The following is a 22501-nucleotide window of genomic DNA, read 5'->3' as shown; positions in this document are numbered from 1 at the left end:
TTAGCAAGGTTTGTATTTCATGTTTTGCAAGTTGCATCCATTTTAAGAAAAACAAGTCGTGTTAAAGACAGGAAATGAATACTTGCATTTAATTAAGTCTAGCCGTAGGCGGTTATCCACTGGGATTCAGACCCAGGGCCTCCTGTTTACTAGACAGGCGCTTTAACCAACTAAGCCACAGCGCCCCATGAGTGCTGTCCTTTTGCAGCCACTTGGACACACCACTCAGACACATCTGCATTCGGTGTGTGCTCCGCCTGCTCGCTGAGCAAGTTGCCACCTTTACATACAATAGCAACATCGACACCAAGAGAAAGGATGACAAATGGCTTTTATCTGGAACTTTTCATGTCCAAGGAGCTCAATGTGCTTTCTGTGTACAACAGGGCCACTGAACTCCACGCTGGCCACTGAACCACAGCAGTGGCTTGCTGGCTTGACATCTCCCAAGGAAAATGTTGAAATCGCATGTGGAACAGGAAAATGACCCTCGAGTACGAGGGAAAAAAAAGAAAAAGATCATCTGGAGCGCGCCAACCCAGTTGGGACAGCCCAGTTTTGTTGACGAGGTGGACGAGTGGTTAAGGCGATGGATTGCTAATCCATTGTGCTTTGCACGCATGGGTTCAAATCCCATCCTTGTTGGTTTCCATGTCTGTTTCCATTCTGTTTTTGATCCCTATTGCTCAATGCACAGTGAAAGCATTGCATACATGTGTCTGACAATGAGAAATGGGCCCCTGAGACAGTCATTTGCCTGTTTCACAAATGATCGTATTTTACTAGAGATTCTGTTTGGGATTCAGATGTGCATTCGGACAGCAATCCCTTTCAAGAAATGATACGTTCTGGATGAGGTCAAAGGTGCATCATTTGGACACTTTGTGGGCTTGAAATACAAAGAAAATCATGTTCTATGGTACAAGATAAATACAAAACTTAAGCTTTTATTATAATTAGATTTGTTTATAAAGCATAAGCAATCATTTATTACATTAATATATGTAAAAATAACATTTTAGCATCATACGTTTAGTATATTTAGTCCCTAATGCTGAAAGAAATGATCATAGAACATGACTTCTAGCCTTACCTGCGGTGTTTTTGATCCCTATTGCTCAATGCACAGTGAAAGCATTGCATACATGTGTCTGACAATGAGAAATGGGCCCCTGAGACAGTCATTTGCCTGTTTCACAAATGATCGTATTTTACTAGAGATTCTGTTTGGGATTCAGATGTGCATTCGGACAGCAATCCCTTTCAAGAAATGATACGTTCTGGATGAGGTCAAAGGTGCTGGAACACTGTATTTAGGATGTGTTTGCAGTTATTCTGTGTTTCTAGCTTCAACCCAGTGATATATATATATATGCTCACTGATTTTTTGGTACATGCCCAGGGCAATAATCATTATGAGGATTTATTTCCATATGTGCTAGAGGTAGTGTTGTGAAATTCTTCAACACACTGGATCGCAGGTTTAAACCTGCACTCTTACTCCTTAAATACCAACAAATGCAGATATGTAGCAATCATATTGTAGCTGACACTCATTTGCCTGTTTCACAAATGATCATATTTTACTAGAGATTCTGTTTGGGATACGGATGTGCATTCTGACAACAATCTCTTTCAAAAAATGATTTTACCTTATCGCAGCTTTGCCCCTCTTGCCTCTTTGGAAAATATCTCCATCTTGTGGTCGTTGTTGGTAATGTCTAGACAATATCTCCATCTTGTGGTCGTTGTTGGTAATGTCTAGACAATATCTCCATCATGTGGTCGTTGTTGGTAATGTCTTCTTATGCCCTTTTTTTATTTCAATTCTTTATTAGTTGATTCTAGAATCTCTACAATAGAGCTGAAAATATCAGTTTTGTAGCAGACAATATGACATTAGTTATAGTCCAATTAAGACTTTATTACCCTGTTTGTAACATAACAAATTAAAATTGATTAAAACTAAGTTTGGAACACCAGGGAACATAAAAAATGATTTTTAGGAAAACCATGAGGTTCTCTGTGTCCGATGCCTGCAAGGGGAGAAAGCTAGAATCCTTTGCTTTTTCAAAATTTGAAAATAAACATCATATAACAACAGCTTTCATTCCTAGGAGTGAAAAATAACCATTTTTGAAGACATATTAGTTTCTAAAACACTACAATAAAGTTAAAAACATCCGTTTTATATTACTTTTAGTATTTTTAGTGAAATTAGTCATTTATTGCACTATTTTTAATATAATCTCTAATTAAAAGTGAATAGAATTAAGTTTGGAGCAACAAGGAACACAAAAAAAAAAGATTTTAAGGAAAAAAATGATGTCTTCTGTGCCAGGTGCCTGCAAGGGGAGAAAGCTAGAAACCTACCCAGGCTCCTGGAGCTCTGTCCTGGCTAAAGGAGGGTGAATCCATCCCCTTCAAAGCTCCATGAAAAAATTATCATTTAAGATTTGAAAAAAAAAAACATCATATAACAACAGTTTTCATTCATAGGAGTGAAAAATAACCATTTTTGAAGACATATTAGTTTCTAAAACACTACAATAAAGTTGAAAACATCCGTTTTATATTACATTAATTTTTGTGAAATTAGTCATTTATTGCACTATTTTTAATAAAATCTCTAATTAAAAGTGATTAAAATTAAGTTTGGAACAACAAGGAACACAAAAAAAAAGATTTTAAGGAAAAGAATATTGTCTTCTGTGCCAGGTGCCTGCAAGGGGAGAAAGCTAGAATCCTACCCAGGCTCCTGGAGCTCTGTCCTGGCTAAAGGAGGGTGAATCAATCCCATTCAAAGCTCCATGAAAAAATGATATTTTTAAATTTGAAAAAAAAACATTATAGAACAACATCTCTTGGTCCACAGAGTGCAAAAATCCAACTTTGAAGAAAATCCATTGACTGATCCCCGAATCCTGAAGTTTCTTCGCATGATATCGGGCTTGCAACCACTTTCTGGAAAATGATGAAAAATGCCAAAAATGAAAAAAAAGTTATCAATTCTAGAGCCTAAGAGGAAAATAAGACAAATGTATATCTCCAAATAATTTTATGTGCTTCAGAAGAGCCCAGGAAAGTTTTTTGCATACATGAAACCACGCCCGTTTGCACGTAAGCAGACATGGTTGCTCACACGACTGCATGAAAGCACGCGTGCATGCAAAATCATCCTGTTAAGCATTTGAAAAGCCGCACCACGGCGCACTTGAAATAGCTCTTACATTAGTGGTCGACACAGGAATCGCCTTTTTATTTACGCTCTTACCAACGCGATGGAAAGCAAAACAAAGCAAAGCAGAGCAAAACAAAACGAACAAACGCAAAACCCTCACGTCCCGCACTTGCATATAACGCCGTTACGTGCCCAAGCGGTATTGTACGTCATCCTAGCACTGCACCCCGGGGCGTACGGTATATGGGAATGAGCACACGCCACGAATCGTCTGAAATCACTCCCTACAGCTGTAAGGCGCCTTGAAGCGTGCACCCCCAACATTCTTCTTTGCGCATCTGTGAAAGGTAAACTCTTGAGCAAACTCTGAACCAGCTCTAAGGAAACTAATCCGATTAGACGTTACTTTGACTCATCCTTTAACAGTTTTCAGTCTCTGTCTTTAAACACCTTGCTCAGTCACATTCAAGCCACAAGTACTCTTCTCGGATGTTGCACAAACAAATCCTAATGTCTTGAAAGCATTGCAGCATGTTTGTGTCCCACTTCCCGTGGCTGCAGGACGACTGACACGAACGGACAAACACAATCTGTGGCGTTTAGCGTGACATAGTCTTGCAGGCATCGTGCTGTCTTACTGCAATACTATACCACTTGAGGAAACAGTCCATCTGGCCATGAAACTCATTTGAACGTCTAGCTACAGCAACTAACAATAACATGATTTATTCAGGATGTGTGGAATCAGCACGTCCCGGAGACAGCTTCTGAAATCGTGAGCATTCTCTGGTGGTGTCCTGGAGGGCTCCCCCGGGCATGTGTTGGTGGTATAGTGGTGAGCATAGCTACCTTCCAAGCAGTTAACCCGGGTTCGATTCCCAGCCAACGCAGTGGCAAGTGTTTTCAAATGCTGTCACAAGCCTTGGATTGTGACTAGCAAAGCGAAGCCTTTTGAAAGAGCTAAAGCACTGCAAAACGGAATTGAAGGAGAATCTTACAGGGGATTCTGAGCGGTGTCTAAATAAATAAATTCACAGCGTCCGCGGATGGCATTTTGCAGCTGGAAGTAGATGTCGACGCTTTTTGCACACAGCACCAAAAAAGCGTCTTTTTTGAAGGTACAGGCATTGAGCATTGGTGGTTCATTGTTAGAACTCTTGCCTGCCACGCAGGAGGCTTGGTTTCGATTCCTGGCCAATGCAGTGGCTTTTGCAGCGAACGGCTCCAACTTTTGCAACTCGCAACTGAAAACCCACTGAAGCTAAGCAGGTGTGAGCCAGGTCAGTACCTGGATGAGGGTGAGCTACAGGGAAAAACAAAGCTTCCAGCTGGAAGTGGTGTTAATGGGGCCAGCGGGGAGGCGCTCACCCTGAGGTCTGTGCGGGTCCCAATCTCCAGACGGAGAAGCTGTGTTGTAAAAGGGCGCTGTCTTTTGGATGAGATGTAAAACCGAGGTCATAGTGCTCTGTGGTCATTAAAAATGACCACCAAAACCTTTGACAAAAGCTCTTGGTAATTGATGGTCTTCAATAATGTTTCTCCTTTAGGTACATTTAAAATCAGCTGAATAATGCTGTGAAACCATGAAACTGCATGAGAAAGCCCGTACACTGAATTACACGGCTTTCTATTCAAAGGAGGACAAAAGAAATTCCCTGAGTTCGATTTTTTGCAGCACAGAGAGGGGCACTGTCCTGAGGCCGGTTAGCTCAGTTGGTTAGAGCGTGGTGCTAATAACGCCAAGGTCGCGGGTTCGAGCCCCGTACGGGCCATGTCTTTTTCTCCTCTCTTACCAAAGCTGTTAGGTTCCTTTCCGTGGTGAGATGGGTTGTCCTGCAACGCTGCCACACAGTGCCGACAGACAAGAGTGTTGCGGGAGAAGAGAAAAGTGTTTGAAGATTTAAGAGTGTCTTAGGTGGAGCCAAAATCAAGTGTCACAAATGCAAGTGGGAAGATTTCCAATGTTTAATATGGTCAAAATAAGCGGAAGTTACCAGCTGGTCCGGCACAGTCTGCCATGCTTTTGTCATATACTGTAAAGTGGTGTCGAACTGGAGCCTCACCATTTGCATATGTGAGGCTCCAGTTATACATCGATTGTCACATTAAATGACAAAAATGAAGAGAGGTAAAGCAGCTGGAGAGGTTTTCTTACAACTTTTGAGCTGACACAGTTTTGGAAAATGTTTCCTTCACGCTGCACTGTACAATATAGGCAGCCAAGAGTCTCCAAAACAAAACAGAATTGACAGATAGGAGAAAATTCCCACTCGTCCTGAAGTTCCCAAAATCCAGCACTGAGCGTAAACAAAGTGTCTAAGTAGTGTGGGAATGTTAAACCTAACCCTAGCTGGAGTTTGAGCAATCCAGCACTGAGAGTAAAAAGATGAGTCAAAGTAACGTCTAATCAGATTAGTTTCCTTAGAGCTGGTTCAGAGTTTGCTCAAGAGTTTACCTTTCACAGATGCGCAAAGAAGAATGTTGGGGGTGCAGGCTTCAAGGCGCCTTACAGCTGTAGGGAGTGATTCGAGACGATTCGTGGCGTGTGCTCGTTCCCATATACCTTACGCCCCGGGGTGCAGTGCTAGGATGACGTACAATACCGCTTGGGCACGTAACAGCGTTATATGCAAGTGCGGGACGTGAGGGTTTTCGTTTGTTCGTTTTGTTTTGCTCTGCTTTGCTTTGTTTTGCTTTCCATCGCGTTGGTAAGAGCGTAAATAAAAAGGCGATTCCTGCGTCTACCACTAATGTAAGAGCTATTTCAAGTGCGGCGTGGTGCGGCTTTTCAAATGCTCAACAGGATGACTTCGCATGCACGTGTGCTTTCATGCAGTCGTGTGTGCAACCATGTCTGCTTATGTGCAAACGGGCGTGGTTTCATGTATGCAAAAAACTTTCCTGGGCTCTTCTGAAGCACATAAAATTATTTGGAGATATACATTTGTCTTGTTTTCCTCTTAGGCTCTAGAATTGATAACTTTTTTTTAGGATTCTAGCTTTCTCCTCTTGCAGGCATTGGGCACAGAGGACCTCATGGTTTTCCTAAAAATCTTTTTTTTGTGTGTTCCTTGTTGTTCCAAACTTAATTTTAATCACTTTTAATTAGATATTTTATTAAAAATAGTGCAAAAAATGACTAATTTCACTAAAAATAATGTAATATAAAACTGATGTTTTTAACTTTATTGTAGTGTTTTAGAAACTACTATGTCTTCAAAAATGGTTATTTTTCACTCCTAGGAATGAAAGCTGTTGTTATATGATGTTTATTTTCAAATTTTGAAAAAATCAAAGGATTCTAGCTTTCTCCCCTTGCAGGCATTGGACACAGAGAACCTCATGGTTTTCCAAAAAATCATTTGTTATGTTCCCTGGTGTTCCAAACTTAGTTTTAATCAATTTTAATTTGTTATTATGTTAAAAACAGGGTAATAAGTTTCTAATTGGACTATAAATAATGTCATATTGTCTGCTATAAAACTGATGTTTTCATCTCCATTGTATTGATTCTAGAATCAACTAATAGAGAATTAAAATAAAAAAGGGCATAAGAAGACATTACCAACAACGACCACAAGATGGAGATGTTGTCTAGACATTACCAACAACGACCACAAGATGGAGATATTGTCCAAAGAGGCAAGAAGGGCAAAGCCGCGATAAGGAGATTGCTGTCAGAATGCACATCCGGATCCCAAACAGAATCTCTAGTAAAATATGATCATTTGTGAAACAGGCAAATGAGTGTCTGCTACAATATGATTGCTACATATCTGCATTTGTTGGTTTTTAAGGAGTAAGAGTGCAGGCGGTTTAAACCTGCGATCCAGTGTGTTGAAGTATTTCACAACACTACCCCTAGCACATCAGGAAATAAATCCTCATAATGATTATTGCCCTGGGCATGTACCAAAAAATCAGTGAGCATATACATATATCGCTGTGTTGAAGCTAGAGACACAGAATAAGTGCAAACACATCCTAAATACAGTGTTCCTGCACCTTGACCTCATCCAGAATGTATCGTTTTTTGAAAGCGATTGCTGTCAGAATGCACAACTGAATCCCAAACAGAATCTCTAGTCAAATATGATCATTTGTGAAACAGGCAAATGAGTCTCTCAGGTGCCCATTGCTCATTTTCAGACACATTTATGCAATACTTTCACCATGCGTTGAGCAATAGGGATTAAAGATACCAGAGGTAAGGTTTAAAAGTGATTCTGAGGTGCAACACATCAGCGAAACAGCTAGGCATCTGAAATGCGGGGTTTGAGAGCCCTTCAGGGAACACCGTACCCTAAAGGTACCAGAAGTCCACTAGTATAAGCATTAAGTCACTGTCAGCCCTGTTGCAATGTGATTGCTACATATCTTCATTTCTTTGGTTTTTAAGGAGTAAGAGTGCAGGGGGTCTAAATCTGCGATCCAGTGTGTTGAAGTATTTCACAACACTACCTGTAGCCCGTCTGGAAATAAATCCTCATTCTGATTATTGACCTGGGCATGTACCAATAAATCACTGAGTATATATATATATCACTGTGTTGAAGCTAGAGACCTGTATGTAATAATATGATGCTAAAATGTTATTTTCACATGTAAGAAAACCGGCTCAGGGACGCCAAATATGTAATGTTGCCATAGCAAAATTAAATGTAGTGGCTCTCTGAAGGCACCAGTTCTGTAGGGTTTGGGCATTTACTGAGACAATTATTAATTGTAGCAGTAAATCACAAAGTTGATTCTTTTGATGGCTTTAGAATCCAACCATGTGACATAACTCAAACAACGCGCACACACAGGTACTAATACACGAGGATACATTTATTAATACATAAAATATGCATGTAAACCTAACAGATCTTATCGAGAGGGTTATCAGAATGCAAAAGATATATATTCAGTCAGTTACGAAGTGTTACACATATCAAGAGGACATACGTTCAGTATATCATTCATTAAGACCGTTTCGTTAATGAACTTGGTTATAACTTCTACATTAGATACTCAAACAAGTACATAACTCTTAGGAATTAAATTGATATCAACTGGTTGGGATAACAATTGAATTCTCGAGCTGTAATGCATTGAAGTTGAATACTCATCCAATCTTTGTGGATTCAGATCTTCCTGCGGGCACAAAGAAACAGTTGCAGGCTGTTGCTGTCCAATCCGCGCTCTCTGGCTCCGTGCCAGGCTGTGCTGTGCGGCTTGCGACGCTGCGCTGCTGATGCTCACTGTGGGCTTTAACTAGCAAAGTTTGTGCACAGGAGAAAAGATGACTGTGGGTCCCAGCAAGTCAGGAAGAGGACCGGTTCGTTTCTGATGAAGAGCTAGTTCTGAATAGTGATTCAGCTGTCCACAGTTCCGACCTGTTCACAAGGCCTGCTGCTGGTGCTAACCTCGGGTGGATCCTCTGGTTATTCTCTGGCAACCTCCGCTCTAGACTCTTAGAACAAAGGAAAGTTCTGGCACTCGGACACACTGGCCGTTCCGTGGTTGTCCGGGCTGAGTCTCAGGATGGTCAGGAGGCGCGCTGCGAGAATGTCCTGCCCTTGGGAGCCTTCTGCTCCTGGGCCGTCCTGCCCTGGAATTCTCCTTTGAATTCCCTTTAGAATTGTCCACAGAATCCTCTGAATCCTCCCTTCTGAATCTTACTGAATCTCACAGGCTCTCTGTGTTGCCTGTTTTTACCTGGAGGAACAGCTCATTGATTGGCTGAAAGTTCCATAGGCACCAGAGTCCCACGTGGGTTACTCGGCCCTACCAGTCCCTGATTGATTGATCAAGGTGAGATATGAGTCACTTAGTCCTGACACTTAGTAATGCAGTCCAGATGTCCAACTGGCACTCCCTAGACAGATAGGCGCCAATGGATGACCATTGATCATGATAGCCAGGCTTAGCTAAGTGCATCCCCCTTTGGGAGCTGTCCTAGGACCTTAAATCACCCTGCAGAACAGTTTCTCTGTGGCTGCACCACAGAGATGAACAGAGAAATGGGGCCTCATTTGGGAAGGCTCAGAACACTTAATTCTGCCTTATTAATAAGCCTCGCCGCTACATATCCCCCCTTTTTGAAGGTCACGAGGTCCTGAGGCGTTGTTGCCTTCAAAACAAAACAGAGTTAAGTGATGTCCCTTGCCATTAGAACATTAATCTTAAATGTCCACATTACTCCTCGAGAATTCATACCGGAACCAGTGTTGGATACAAACAGGATGAATAACATCTGGAGTATGTATAAACACGGTAGGAGACATTATCTAGGTCTAGGAATTACACATCAGGAAGTTCACTGTCAATATCTGATACCTCTGTAGTAGATATTTGGGGAGAAATCACTTCCTTTCTTTTGACATGCTACCTTTGACTCATTCATGCTACCCAGATTACATTTTGATGCAAGAGTACAGCATTCAGAGTACACTGTCAGTCATGATCCAGCTTCCCAGCAGCAGTGTTAAAATGTAACCAGTTCCTGTTCCCAGCCCCGCGATAAACCACAACACCTGTGTTGGGTATCTGCTAGGGTGGTTTGGAGGTTTGTTCCATTAAAGCAAACTAACTACCTGTACCTCTTCAGGGCTTACTGTTTCTTGGATTTCTATCCAATTCAATAGTGTGGCACCTGAAGGCATCCATGACCTCAAGTTTGGTCTTATGTTGTCTGGTTCCAGACCGTACAGTGTTAAGTTACCATGCTGTACTATGGCCTCCTCAGGAACTTGCAGGAAAACTGTTTGATTAGGTAGCTGCATTGTGGTAGCTGTATCATGCCTGTCACAAGTCATAGTGTCAGTTAAATGTGGTGTGCTGACCAGCCATTTACTTCCTACCTGCTCTTCATGGGGTTCATTAACCTCCCTCTGCTCGTTAGTAGCTTTACACCCTTCATTGGTGAATCGTTTAGACACAGCCAATGGATAGCTTTGGTAGCCATACCCGTCTCAAGATTTGGAACCAAATTCAATCTTGGATTGCCTTCTGGGTGAGCTATGAGCGATGGGGTTAATGTCACATACTCCTCTACTGAGAAGAGTGGAATCAAGTGGGTTGGGAATCGTGCCGTGGTTAGACTGGCTACAGTGGCACTAAGCTCCCTTAATAGGTCTTGTGTCAACATTCTGGCCTGTTGCACACAAGCATAAACCCACTGTATAACACCAACAATCATGTCCACTGGTTGGGGAATAAGGTTTAACCCTGTTGCATAGGAAATTGCCTGTAGGGTTTTCCCTTTCCAACTTTTGCTGCTGTCGATACAGTCTGTCACTACCCTCCGGCATCTCTGACCCCTGCCTTCTTGGGGCAGTCAGGGTGAGAGTGCCAGTAGCACACAAACCTACCAGAAAAAAGCAAACGTGCAACAGCAATCAGTCCTCCCAAAAGTCTTTTCGGGTGGCTGATCCCAGTCATCTCCTTCTGAATGACTGTCGCCTTTCTAAGCTGGCGCAGCGTGTACATGGTGTCTTTCTCAGTATGCCCTGTGGCATGTTGGGCACCAACATCCTGGAAATATGGGGAGATCTGACGCAGCTGCTGATGCTGCTCCTCCTTTTCCAGGGCATCTGCTTTTTCGATTTGTTCATGCCTGTGCTCTAGGAACCCTGCAGGGGGCGGTGCAGCGGTGGAGCATGCCTGACCCTCGGCTGAGTGGTCATCTGGAGCACCTGAGTGATCTGGGATTGTTACCCCATTCTCACTGTTCAGGTCCACCCTGCACACTTCCTGATTGAGGAATCCCTCTATCGGCATGTTTACAATCGTTCGCTGGGCGTGGGTGTAGGACACCTGCTCGCTCCCCCCTTCCCGTGCTAGGGGTTCGGGGAGCTGCCCCAGTACTGGGATAGCTAGTTCACTGTCTTTGAACTTACTATCACTCACCAGGCCCATGTCAGTGCAGGCGGGGATTCTGACACCCCTCTTTGCGATGTCCTGCACTGGCAGGCGGGTGACTTGACCATCCAGCTCCAGTCTGGCTGAACCACTGTTGGTCAGACTCAGACTGACAGACTGAGCTGGTGGCTGTAAGAAAACCGGCTCGGCTTTCATTCCCTGTCCCTTCTGGGGGACTGGGTGTGTTGGCAACCCTGCCGTTGAGGCAGGAACAATCAGGTCAGTCTCACTCACTACCTGGTAGTTGTGAGAAATAATGTTACCTGACTGCAGGTTCCCTGGGTCACAGCAGAGGGAATCGGCATCTGGGATCAGGTGTGTCCACAGTGCAGTAGTCTCAGCGTCCAGCTGGACCTCCTGTCTAACCTGTGAATGTTGCACCAGGGGCACCTGGCGGTGGCCCTGTGACAGCTGCTCAAGCAGATCCTCACTAATAGAGGACCTCTCAGGGCTAAGGGTGAGGGCTACATTACCAACCGGCTCTCCTGCCATCTGGATCCCTTCCACCACTGCAGGGTGGTGTTCCTGACCCCTCTTGGGTGCCAGGGTGCACAGGGAAAGCTCCTTTTCATCGCCAGGTGGGGAGATCTGCTCCTCTTTAGGGATGTAAAAGGTGTGTGCTTTACCTGGTGGATCAGGCGGCTGCTTGTAGCACCGCTCCTGTGGCATGGAGGCTGTTGGGACTTTGGCCGGGACACGACTTCCCTGTATATCCGGGGAACAAGGAAATATTTTTATTTCTTGTCCAGAGGGAACAGAAGGAATCTCCACATAGGCTTCTGTGTTCGGTGGGCACTGTGTGAGCACAGTCTGCCTCTTGGCCCCCCTTTCCTTCTGTACAGAAGGCTTAGGAGCCTTGACCTGTTTCCACACTTTGCCTTTCTGGTGATCCACCAAAGGTTCCTCTCTGAGTCGCATGCCCTTTTCTTTTTCAACCCGTTTGAGCTTGCCGTGTGACATCAAACACCTTTCAACCTCAGTGTCAATCAGTGTCTCACTGTGTAAGACATCTCCCATGGCAGCCTTGAGGTAAAAGCTACTTGCTTTTCCTCTGTGTTTTACTGCCTGCTCTGTGACTTCAGGGGTGGAGTCAGCACTGACTTGGGAGTGGCTGAATTCATCCAGGCAGGAACCCTTCCGCTCAATCAGATAGACTGAGGGAGGGAGAGGGGGTGGGTCTCCGCCTCCTCCAGTGGAGAGTATCAGCTCATTCACGCTTACGGCAGCCTTGGGGAGCGGTTGTCCCTGTCCTAATAAAGCTTGTTCAAGCCTGGCCAGGCGGGCGGCTACTGAATCCTTTTGTTCAGCTTTATCTAGCCCTTTCCCTCCCCCGGTGTTCTCATGGCACTTAGGACGCTGGGTGCGGTCCTGTGTGCATGCTTTGGAACGGGGCTTAGCCAGCTCAGGAGCCTGTGCTCCTTCGAGCAGGGGGGAATTAACCCTGCTGGCTCTGACGGCAAACACAGTCACTTTAACAGCTTTTTGCTCAGAGCGACTTTGGACATCATACTCCCAGGCTTTCTGCACGAATCTGTATGCATTAAGATCATCTTTCTGACTGACGGGTGGAGATTCGCAATGAATAAACCCTTGAAATGTGTGTTCTCTTCGCAACCCTCATCATTTCGCCCTGCAAAATAAGTTCGTCTAAGTCTCTCGTAATATTCGCGAGGGGACTCTGCTCTCTCGTGCTTAATGTTAAGAGCGGCGGCTATCGCAGCAGTCGGGTCAATAAACGCACTGTATTCTTCAATAAGTGCTTGACAAAGCTTCTCAAAATCATTACAGACTTATTTCATCTGCCTAGCCATCCACTCATGTACAGCTCTGCTGGTAGTTTTCCTGACCAGAAACACTTTCTCCTGTTCTGTGGCGTTTGGCAGATACTGCAGGGTATACCTGAGGTCCTGAATATAACTCTCGATATTATTCTCTGACACTGCGGGGTCAAATCTCTCTATGTCCTTCGCTAGCTCTCTCAGAGAATGGAGATTTATCCTTCTAGCTTCTCCGCTGACGGAGATATGGAAGAGATCGTGGTCAGACCTGTCGCTGCTAGAGAGAGTGCTTAATAGCGACTCGAATTCAGACCTTTTAGCAACCATCGTTAAACTTAAAGAGTATTACTTTTAAGTACGAAATCACAGTTTTACCACAGAAAACCACAAGATCAAGTATGCAATCAACCCGGTAGATCGCAAAAGATCACAAAACAATCAAGCACTGCTTAAAGAGCAAGGGGAACTTTTTTTTCTTTCGGCTTTCAGCACACCGTATTGTTGTGTATGAAACCAGCGGCGTTTTATATTGAATTATTCCGCTTGGTTGACTCATTTCAGTCTTGCCACGCCCACCCAGGGACGCCAAATAATGTAAGAAAACCGGCTCAGGGACGCAAAATATGTAATGTTGCCATAGCAAAATTAAATGTAGTGGCTCTCTGAAGGCACCAGTTCTGTAGGGTTTGGGCATTTACTGAGACAATTATTAATTGTAGCAGTAAATCACAAAGTTGATTCTTTTGATGGCTTTAGAATCCAACCATGCGACATAACTCAAACAACGCGCACACACAGGTACTAATACACGAGGATACATTTATTAATACATAAAATATGCATGTAAACCTAACAGATCTTATCGAGAGGGTTATCAGAATACAAAAGATATATATTCAGTCAGTTACGAAGTGTTACACATATCAAGAGGACATACGTTCAGTATATCATTCATTAAGACCGTTTCGTTAATGAACTTGGTTATAACTTCTACATTAGATACTCAAACAAGTACATAACTCTTAGGAATTAAATTGATATCAACTGGTTGGGATAACAATTGAATTCTTGAGCTGTAATGCATTGAAGTTGAATACTCATCCAATCTTTGGGGATTCAGATCTTCCTGCGGGCACAAAGAAACAGTTGCAGGCTGTTGCTGTCCAATCCGCGCTCTCTGGCTCCGTGCCAGGCTGTGCTGTGCGGCTTGCGACGCTGCCCTGCTGATGCTCACTGACCGGCTAGTTAGTGTTGGCTTTAACTAGCAAAGTTTGTGCACAGGAGAAAAGATGACTGTGGGTCCCAGCAAGTCAGGAAGAGGACCGGTTCGTTTCTGATGAAGAGCTAGTTCTGAATAGTGATTCAGCCGTCCACAGTTCCGACCTGTTCACGAGGCCTGCTGCTGGTGCTAACCTCGGGTGGATCCTCTGGTTATTCTCTGGCAACCTCCGCTCTAGACTCTTAGAACAAAGGAAAGTTCTGGCACTCGGACACACTGGCCGTTCCGTGGTTGTCCGGGCTGAGTCTCAGGATGGTCAGGAGGCGCGCTGCGAGAATGTCCTGCCCTTGGGAGCCTTCTGCTCCTGGGCCGCCCTGCCCTGGAATTCTCCTTTGAATTCCCTTTAGAATTGTCCACAGAATCCTCTGAATCCTCCCTTCTGAATCTTACTGAATCTCACAGGCTCTCTGTGTTGCCTGTTTTTACCTGGAGGAACTTCAGCTCATTGATTGGCTGAAAGTTCCATGGGCATCAGAGTCCCACGTGGGTTACTTGGCCCTACCAGTCCCTGATTGATTGATCAAGGTGAGATATGAGTCACTTAGTCCTGACACTTAGTAATGCAGTCCAGATGTCCAACTGGCACTCCCTAGACAGATAGGCGCCAATGGATGACCATTGATCATGATAGCCAGGCTTAGCTAAGTGCATCCCCCTTTGGGAGCTGTCCTAGGACCTTAAATCACCCTGCATGAATAGTCTCTCTGTGGCTGCACCACAGAGATGAACAGAGAAATGGGGCCTCATTTGGGAAGGCTCAGAACACTTAATTCTGCCTTATTAATAAGCCTCGCCGCTACACACATATATTAATATAATAAATGATTGCTTATGCTTTATAAACAAATCTAATTAAAATAAAAGCTTAAGTTTTGTATTTATCTTGTACCATAGAACATGATTTTCTTTGTATTTCAATCCCACAAAGTGTCCAAATGACGCACTACATGATATAAGGAAGATTATCACATGCATATCGGTATTATCTTTCTTACGAAAATGCATTCCTTTCATTACCTTTTACTTTTTAAAATGAACTCAAATTGTGTATAATGTAATAATTTAAGTAGAATAGATTCTAATAATATAATGATCCAGTGTGTTGCACTACTTCACTGCTTCACTGCTCTATGCCGTCTGGAAATAAATCCTCAGACTGCTTACTGCCCTGGGCATGTACCAATGAATTACAGGAGCACATCTATTTCTCACTGCGTTGAAGCAGGAGACACACAGTCTCTGCAAACACATCCTAGATACAGTGTTCCAGAACCTTTGACCTCATCCAGAACGTATCATTTGTTGAAAGGGATTGCTGTCCGAATGCACATCTGAATCCCAAACAGAATCTCTAGTAAAATACGATCATTTGTGAAACAGGCAAATGACTGTCTCAGGGGCCCATTCCTCATTGTCAGACATATGTATGCAATACTTTCACCGTGCATTGAGCAATAGGGATTAAAAACACAGCAGGTAAGGTTAGATGTCATGTTCTATGATCATTTCTTTCAGCATAAGGGACTAAATATACTAAACGTATGATACTAAAATGTTATTTTCACATATATTAATGTAATAAATGATTGCTTATGCTTTATAAATAAATCTAATTAAAATAAAAGCTTAAGTTTTGTATTTATCTTGTCCCATAGAACATGATTTTCTTTGTATTTCAAGCCCACAAAGTGTCCTTTGATCTCTATTCTGTGGTAATCCACGATGACCCCGTTCTTCAGGTGATTCATCATGTCCTCCCTCGCCTGTTGAGAGGCCACCTGATCTCTTCTGCCGTGGCGTGCTTCATACACGCCCTCTTGAAGTGAGCAGGAAGCTGATCAAAAGTATTCAGGCACATCTTGCACACCAGGGGAATCCTCGCGGGTTTCCTTTGAAAATAAATAATACCATCTGTGTATAGAAACAAGCTAAGACTGATTTCTTAAATTATCCTTAAAATTCTCTCTCATAGTTTGAGCATAATGATTTTATTGCATTTATATAAGAATTGCTCATTGCTCCTAAATAAATAATGGTCTCAGTCACAGACTTTCCAATAGAAGCCATTGTGGAGTTCAGCAACTGCAGGTCCTAGAAGTGGGGAAGGAATTTCAAAAGAGAAATTGAATTACAATACAGAAGGAATGGCTGAGGGTTCACTGAAATGTATAAATATACAAATTCCAAAGACTGAGTCCATATAGAAACAACTACTTTTCATTTTCAGTATAAGAAAAAAAAACTATCTTCCAAAGCATCATAAAATTGTCCCTTCTTCCAGACCCTACTTCTCTCTTGTAGTAGTACAGCAGACCTTTCCAGGTGAGCAGATCACAGAGTCCGAAATGAGCTTCCTCCATCAAGCAAAGTACCTGAACATGACTCTGTCTTCATAAAAGCGCCCCTGTAATAAAGAAATTAAATCCAAAATCAAGAGGGCAGTTGCCTACTGAAATACAAGAAGTCATCAATTTTAACCTAGCAACACATTAAAGGCTGCATCTATACAAGTGCGATTCTAGAAATGCTCACCAGATTACGTTTTAAGAAGGAACTGCGCCTCAGGTTCCGCCGAGATCTTAACTCGGATGGCAGGATTCAGAGTCCGGAGTGTGGACTGATGGCGAACGGAGGGTCCACATACTGTGGATCCCTCAGTGATCTTCCGCGTATTCAATCCGCCAGCGTGTGACTCCCCTGTCCCTGTGACCTCATTGCTCTGCTCTCTCCTCTGTGCAGCCGAGCCCGACTCACGGTAAAGTGAAAAAAAAGATGCCCTCAACGTGAGATTTACTCTGGAGCGAGGATAGATGTTACCTTTTTATCATTTAACAGGATGTATGTGATGTGGCGACTAGGTTCAATTTTGTATCCTCTTTAAAAGATTAAGGACTGGGGTGAGCGTGATTTACCACCCTTTCAGCTAAGAACCCGACTTGCGCACCGTTTAAGCTGCATAGACTCGGTCGTTTAACTCTTCTCCGTTAGCAGGGTTAAGGTTAAAGAAAAAAAAATAGCTGACTCCTTTTTTTTGCCAGCCGCTAGCGCTGATTAGCAAGGCTTGTATTTCATGTTTTGCAAGTTGCATCCATTTTAAGAAAAACAAGTCGCGTTAAAGACAGGAAATGAATACTTGCATTTAATTAAGTCTAGCCGTAGGCGGGGATCTCCTATTTACTAGACAGGCGCTTTAACCAACTAAGCCACGGCGCCCCGGGAGTGTTGTCCTTTTGCAGCCACTTGGACACACCACTCAGACACATCTGCATTCGGTGTGTGCTCCGCCTGCTCGCTGAGCAAGTTGCCACCTTTACATACAATAGCAACATCGACACCAAGAGAAAGGATGACAAATGGCTTTTATCTGGAACTTTTCATGTCCAAGGAGCTCAATGTGCTTTCTGTGTACAACAGGGCCACTGAACTCCACACTGGCCACTGAACCACAGCAGTGGCTTGCTGGCTTGACATCTCCCAAGGAAAATGTTGAAATCACATGTGGAACAGGAAAATGACCCTCGAGTACGTGGGGAAAAAAAGAAAAAGATCATCTGGAGCGCGCCAACCCATGTCCGGACAGCCCAGTTTCGTCGACAAGGTGGCTGAGTGGTTAAGGTGATGGACTGCTAATCCATTGTGCTCTGCAGGCATGGGTTCGAATCCCATTCTCATCGCTCTCCATGTCTGACACGTGTGCCTGTTCGACATCGGCCCTCCTGTTGTTTGCTCTGGTGCTAGAGCCGTACATTTTCTAGCAGTGGCTGAACATGGTATAGTAGGCCAACGTCGGTATCGAGCAGTGACAGTAACAGTACTTACTGCGCCCCATAAGAAATCGTTTGTCCCTGTTCAAAAGAGATTGTGCGATGTCCTGCGGCGTTCGTAAAGCAAACCTTTGACAGTTTGAAAAGAGGAATTTATTCTGCTTCCTGTGCGTGCAGTAGTTACAAAGTTGAACGTCTTTACACGATCTGCTGCAGTTTTCAGTGGGCGGGCTTTGTCAGATGGCTTGAAAAAACTCACTGTGTTTCGGCTCGGGAAACATCATGAGCAGTGTCCTGCATGTTTTCTGTGTATAGCTGTCTTTTAACGCATACAGAATTCATTCGAAATCATTGATTTCTCCAATTAACAAGGGTCCCTTTTTGAACCTGCGAGAAGCATTCTTTCAATGTAACAGATTTACTCCGGGGAAAGCCAGCATGACATTGAGAGTAGCTCAAGCTTTCAGCACCCGTATCGGACTGCGTGTATGCAGACACCGCTCAGAATCCCCTGTAAGATTCTCCCTCAATTCCGTTTTTCAGTGCTTTAGCTCTTTCAAAAGGCTTCGCTTTGCTAGTCACAATCCAAGGCTCATGACAGCATTTGAAAACATTCGCCACTGCGTTGGCCGGGAATCGAACCCGGGTCAACTGCTTGGAAGACAGCTATGCTCACCACTATACCATCAACGCACACCCACAGGAAGCCTGCAGGACACCACCAGAGAATGCTTTTTTTAATTTTTTTTTTATTAAACATAGAATTTACAAATACAAATACAACAAGAGGATCAGAGTCATGTACAAGAGAAAAAAAACGCAGCAGAAAAAAGCATTTAACTACCAGAGGTAATTAAGTAATTATGTGATCAAATTGTATATTTTACACATATCATATTTTCCTTGCTTTAATATTTCTCAATTATTTATAAACTTTAGTTTCAACATGCATGCGTTTCCTGTAAAAAATAAAACTCAGCACACAGTTTTTCTTTTAACAACATTTCGAGTACCTCTGGCATTCATGAAAAAGACATACACAAAAGCAAATAACTAACTCTAAGACTGTCTAAACTATTGAGTTTTTCAAAGAACCAGAACTATAACAGTCCTTAACACTTAACTACACCATTCCAAACTAACACTAAAGAAACACTAGTATATACTGGTATAACAAATATAACCAAACATAATCATTAACTGAGCAGTCACTGGGAGCAAATCTCCTTCCCGTCCACAAAGGCCCTCGCTCCCACAAAGTAGGCTCTCCTCCCCTCTCTTCTGGCAGCTTCAACCTGGGGCCACAGCTGGTTCCTGGTACTCCTGTCCGCGGCAGACAGGTCCTCTGCAAACCTCAGTTTGTTCCCATTCAAATACTCATTCCCCCTCGCCGCTCGCCACAGCATGTCCCTCGCCGTCCTCTTGGTGAACTGTATTATAATCGATCTGGGGCGCACTTGCCCAGACATGTTCGCTCTCCCGAGCCTGTGAACAAAGTCAATGGCCGATATTACGTCCTCCTGGTCCGGCAGGGTCCTTTTACAGATACCCTTCACTATTGCAACAAGGTCCTTATCACGTTCCTCTTTAACTCCAAATAATTTTAAATTCCATCATCGACGGTATCTATCTACATCGTTCACTTTCAATTCAAGTTCTTTAATATGCTTTTCTTGTTTGGTATTTACTTGTTTAAGAACTTTTACTTCACTCTTTAAGTCTTCAACCTCTTTAAACACACAGTCCATGGACTTTTTAAGACTTTCGATTGCAACTGTATTAGATCAAATCATTTCCTTCAGCTCACCCATGCTCTGTGCCATCATGTTGAAGATGTTGGTCTGGAGCTCCTCCAGCGTCAGGTCGCCCCTTCCTCTCTTGGCTGCCGGGGTTTTCACAGGTGTGCTGGGCAGGGACTCCGGCTCTTCCTCTGGCAGCTGAGTCTCACTTGGGCTGCGAACGCTCGCGTACGAGCGCATCTCCAGCACTCTTTCCACGTCCCCTCCAGCTGCTTCACTTTTCCCTTTAGTTGCCATCAATTTTCTTGTAGTGCTATACATATACGATTGAGGTTTCTTAGACTTCTCCTTCGAAGACCCAGCACTCTCTTTTCTTTTCCCAGTGTTACTCATATCGAAATTCTTAAACCTAAAAAAAAACGTTTTTTTTTCTTTCAATTATAACTGAAGTTTAAACAAGTAGTGTTAAGTCCTTATTTTTCTGTAGTCAAAAAAAGCAAAAATTAACATTCAGGTCATGAAAAACTCAAAAAAAATCCTCAACCACTAAACTTTACCTCCCACCTGAGCGCCATCTTGAACGCCCCTACCACCAGAGAATGCTCACGATTTCGGAAGCTGTCTCCGGGACGTGCTGATTCCACACATCCTGAATAAATCATGATATTGTTAGTTGCTGTAGCTAGACGTTCAAATCAGTTTCATGGCCAGATGGACTGTTTCCTCCAGCGGTATAGTATTGCAGTGAGACAGCACGATGCCTGCAAGACTATGTCACGCTAAACGCCACAGATTGTGTTTGTCCGTTCATGTCAGTCATCCTGCAGCCACGGGAAGTGGGACACAAACATGCCGCAATGCTTTCAAGACGTTAGGATTTGTTTGTGCAACATCCGAGAAGAGTACTTGTGGCTTGAATGTGAACTGTACGTGCCCGCCCCCTTTCCTCTGTAGTGCATGAGTTCCTCCCGGCATGCCCTTCGTCATTGTTCTGTCATCTTGTATTTAAAGGGTTGTATTTCTGCTGCTGAAAAGAATCAACGGGTTTCTTTGTTCCCAACGGAGCCCTTGTCTGTCATGAAATTCTTCAAAACCTCAAGCTAGAAGAAGACGACAAATATGAAGCGTTACAGCAACGACATGCCATGAGACGATTGATAACGATTTCCATAGGATCCCCGCGGTTGCCTGGCAACCGTCAGCTTTGCGCAGTGGCACTATCGTAGCCTGTGAGGTTTAGCCGAGGCGGGATTATTGCTAGTTGAAAACTTTTCCCAATACCCCGCTTCCGCCGGTTTGCAATACAATCGGCGAAAGCAATTTTTGACAGTCTCGTTAGAGACTGAGCAAGGTGTTTAAAGACAGATTTGGTCATGGTGACATCATGGTAGAAAGAAGCGAGCTTGTTCCCAGTGGGCATTGATTCGTCGAATATACGTATATTTACGGCGAAATTACGGCTATACGTATATATACGTCGCCTCGAAGTATAATCAACGTCGAATTGCAACCGTAAAATTGACGACATTAACAAACGCATATATAACGTCGAAAACACATCTAACACAGTGCCTGAGGCTTTTTACTGTACAGATGCAGCCATTCAAAATGGGTGAGGTATTTCGCGGCATACCGCGACACGCCCACCGGGGTATCACGCGGTTCACGTGTGTCACGTGACTAACTATCCGGCGTCGCCTTGTAAAACCGCCAGGGGGAGCTTAACCTCTCATGTACAGCATTTGAGCCTTTAATTTTGAACTGTGTATTACAGCATGTTAATCATCAGTCATTAAAATGTTGGTATATTTTATGAAAGCAAGATTGCTCAGTTGGACAAAAGTACACAACCTAACTTTATCAGAAATATTTATGCATCAAAGCCTTTACTGAAGATATTACTAATTGTATTAATAATGGATGACTTTGGACAAGCTGTATACTCAAAGTATAATTTCTTTAGCACATTTGTACAAGCACTTGGAATCTGTCCAAGCCATACTTTGTCAGGCATTTCGTTTTACTTCAACGGGCATAAAAACTTCCTTGCTTTTAACAGGGCGTTTCATAATTTCTAACTACGAAAATGATTTAAAATGCGACACCTATCATGAAAAGAAAAAAATACACACCAGTATTCCATTTCTCCCTAAACATTGTAAGCTTCGAAGTCTTTAACTAACGTGATACCGGAGTCAACAAGCATACTTTTAGAATTTGATTTAAAGGGAATATAATATGGAATCGTTAACAAGATGTTAACAGTGAAAAAGGTATTTAGAAATGAGTTATTTCAAGATGAAAAAGAAAACATACACGAAACATGGTTTCATTACGACCAGAATCGGTCTTGAGATATTTTTAACTTGATTTACAGTATTTGAGAGGTATGTCTTAACACCGATACTACAGTGCTTAAGTACTGCTCACGTATATGTTTCTAGGTTTATATTATGCATTTCATACGGTCAAATTACTTTTGAGCAACTAATAAGAAGCGCGAAACGGTATGCGTTTTAGTTTCGTTTTGTGCTGGAACCCGTGGATTGATTAGAGATATCAAGTACATACAAGTCATTTTTTAAATGTTGTAGTTCGTCTTGAAAAAATGTTACGAGTACATCATCTATCAACAATTACACAGGTTCTGTTTCCATATTGCGGATTTTGGTTAGGTACAGTATTATCAAATCCAGTGGCGCTGTGTGTTACTTTACTGATTCCCAATCTGTGATTGAAACCTGTAAAACCGGTTTAATTCGTCACAGCCAGCACTCTTCAGGTGTGAGGGTCTTCTGCTCAGAATGAAACGCTAAAATGTTTGTGTATATTCTAATGGTAGTGGGGGCAGGGTG

At 43.2% G+C, this 22501-nt stretch overlaps 3 non-coding genes across 3 annotated transcripts; 2 read left to right on the top strand and 1 right to left on the bottom strand.

The window, feature by feature from the left end:
• Positions 1–4879: 4879 nt before the first annotated feature.
• Positions 4880–4953, top strand: trnai-aau (transfer RNA isoleucine (anticodon AAU)). Its single transcript has one exon. It is a non-coding gene; the product is annotated as a tRNA-Ile (tRNA).
• A 13575-nt stretch (positions 4954–18528) lies between these two features.
• trnag-ucc (transfer RNA glycine (anticodon UCC)) lies at positions 18529–18600 on the bottom strand. The gene has a single exon. It is a non-coding gene; the product is annotated as a tRNA-Gly (tRNA).
• A 2246-nt stretch (positions 18601–20846) lies between these two features.
• Positions 20847–20988, top strand: LOC138227199 (U4 spliceosomal RNA). Its single transcript, XR_011184871.1, has one exon. It is a non-coding gene; the product is annotated as a U4 spliceosomal RNA (small nuclear RNA).
• The last annotated feature ends 1513 nt before the right edge of the window (positions 20989–22501 follow it).

Source organism: Lepisosteus oculatus, unplaced genomic scaffold (genome assembly GCF_040954835.1).
Source record: "Lepisosteus oculatus isolate fLepOcu1 unplaced genomic scaffold, fLepOcu1.hap2 HAP2_SCAFFOLD_269, whole genome shotgun sequence".
Classification (NCBI taxonomy): Eukaryota; Metazoa; Chordata; class Actinopteri; order Semionotiformes; family Lepisosteidae; genus Lepisosteus; species Lepisosteus oculatus.
Note: the sequence above shows the minus strand (reverse complement) of the source record. Positions and strands in the feature narration are given on the sequence as shown.